The sequence below is a fragment of the Canis aureus genome, unplaced genomic scaffold, assembly GCF_053574225.1.
Source record: "Canis aureus isolate CA01 unplaced genomic scaffold, VMU_Caureus_v.1.0 ptg000220l_RagTag, whole genome shotgun sequence".
NCBI lineage: Eukaryota > Metazoa > Chordata > Mammalia > Carnivora > Canidae > Canis > Canis aureus.
Genome location: NW_027554489.1, coordinates 1 through 2,698, shown reverse-complemented (window position 1 = coordinate 2,698; position 2,698 = coordinate 1). Strand labels below are relative to the sequence as shown.

At 38.0% G+C, this 2,698-nt stretch overlaps 1 pseudogene; it reads left to right on the top strand.

Moving 5' to 3' along the window:
* The first annotated feature begins 274 nt into the window (after window positions 1-274).
* On the top strand, window positions 275-1,228 carry LOC144309862 (18S ribosomal RNA; annotated as a pseudogene).
* The last annotated feature ends 1,470 nt before the right edge of the window (window positions 1,229-2,698 follow it).

Here is a 2,698-nt window from a genome sequence, read left to right as displayed (position 1 = left end):
AACCCCAAAAACAGGACTAAGTGCATACAATACTCACAAGCTTTATTTAAATTGTATACAAATGTATTGCTACTCTAGTTAACTTAACACAACAGTCTTACACGCATTCGATCTCGTGGTCTATCTATAGATAGCATCCCCTTTTTTTTTCCTCTCATATTTACTATGTATTTTATTTATTATACACACTACAATTTCAGTATAAGTTAATGTAGCTTAATTAATAAAGCAAGGCACTGAAAATGCCAAGATGAGTCGCACGACTCCATAAACACAAAGGTTTGGTCCTAGCCTTCCTATTAGTTCTTAGTAGACTTACACATGCAAGTCTCCACGCCCCAGTGAGAATGCCCTTAAAATCAGCAGTGATCTAAAGGAGCAGGTATCAAGCACACTCTTAAGTAGCTCATAACACCTTGCTAAGCCACACCCCCACGGGATACAGCAGTGATAAAAATTAAGCCATAAACGAAAGTTTGACTAAGCCATACTAAAAAGGGTTGGTAAATTTCGTGCCAGCCACCGCGGTCATACGATTAACCCAAACTAATAGGCCCACGGCGTAAAGCGTGTTTAAGATACCTTTGCACTAAAGTTAAAACTTAACTAAGCCGTAAAAAGCTACAGTTACCATAAAATAGACCACGAAAGTGACTTTATAATAATCTGACTACACGATAGCTAAGACCCAAACTGGGATTAGATACCCCACTATGCTTAGCCCTAAACATAGATAATTTTACAACAAAATAATTCGCCAGAGGACTACTAGCAATAGCTTAAAACTCAAAGGACTTGGCGGTGCTTTATATCCCTCTAGAGGAGCCTGTTCTATAATCGATAACCCCGATAAACCTCACCACCCTTTGCTAATTCAGTCTATATACCGCCATCTTCAGCAAACCCTCAAAAGGTAGAATAGTAAGCACAATCATTTTACATAAAAAAGTTAGGTCAAGGTGTAACTTATGGGGTGGGAAGAAATGGGCTACATTTTCTACCCAAGAACATTCCACGAACGTTTTTATGAAATTAAAAACTGAAGGAGGATTTAGTAGTAAATTAAGAATAGAGAGCTTAATTGAATAGGGCCATGAAGCACGCACACACCGCCCGTCACCCTCCTCAAGTAATAAGACACAACCATAACCATATTAACTTAACTAAGACACAAGAGGAGACAAGTCGTAACAAGGTAAGCATACCGGAAGGTGTGCTTGGATTAATCAAAGTGTAGCTTAACTAAAGCGTCTGGCCTACACCCAGAAGATTTCATTACTTATGACCACTTTGAACAAAAGCTAGCCCAACTAACCCCAAACTTAAGTATCACAGACATATAAAGTAAAACATTTAGTTAAATAATAAAAGTATAGGAGATAGAAATTTTAATTGGAGCGATAGAGATAGTACCGTAAGGGAATGATGAAAGACATCTTAACAGTATTAAACAGCAAAGATTACCCCTTTTACCTTTTGCATAATGAACTAGCCAGAAACGACTTAACAAAGAGAACTTAAGCTAAGCTCCCCGAAACCAGACGAGCTACCCATAAACAATCTAAAAGGATCAACTCATCTATGTAGCAAAATAGTGAGAAGATTTGTGGGTAGAGGTGAAAAGCCTAACGAGCCTGGTGATAGCTGGTTGCCCACAAACAGAATTTTAGTTCAACTTTAAATTTACCTAAAAAAAACAAAATTTTAATGTAAATTTAAAATATAGTCTAAGAAGGTACAGCTTCTTAGAATCAGGATACAACCTTTATTAGAGAGTATATACTAACATCACCATAGTTGGCTTAAAAGCAGCCACCAATTGAGAAAGCGTTCCAGCTCAACAAACAATATAACTTAATCCCAATCATATTACATCAACTCCTAATTATACCTCCTGGGCCATTCTATTTAAATATAGAAGCAACAATGCTAGTATGAGTAACAAGAACTATTTTCTCCCCGCATAAGCTTATATCAGAAACGGATAGACCACTGATAGTTAACAATCTGATAATATCAACCCAAAAATGAAATACTTATCTACCCTATTGTTAACCCAACACAGGCATGCATTTAAGGAAAGATTAAAAGGAGTAAAAGGAACTCGGCAAACACAAACCCCGCCTGTTTACCAAAAACATCACCTCCAGCATTTCTAGTATTGGAGGCACTGCCTGCCCAGTGACACTTGTTTAACGGCCGCGGTATCCTGACCGTGCAAAGGTAGCATAATCATTTGTTCTCTAAATAAGGACTTGTATGAATGGCCACACGAGGGTTTAACTGTCTCTTATTCCCAATCAGTGAAATTGACCTTCCCGTGAAGAGGCGGGAATGCCACAATAAGACGAGAAGACCCTATGGAGCTTTAATTAACTAACCCAAACTTATGGATACTAAATACCTACAAGGCATAACATTACACCATTATTGTGGGTTAGCAATTTAGGTTGGGGTGACCTCGGAATATAAAAAAACTCCCGAGTGATTAAAATTTAGACCCACAAGTCAAAATATAACATCACTTATTGATCCAATAATTTTTGATCAACGGAACAAGTTACCCTAGGGATAACAGCGCAATCCTATTCAAGAGTCCATATCGACAATAGGGTTTACGACCTCGATGTTGGATCAGGACATCCTAATGGTGCAGCAGCTATTAAGGGTTCGTTTGTTCAACGATTAAAGTCCTACG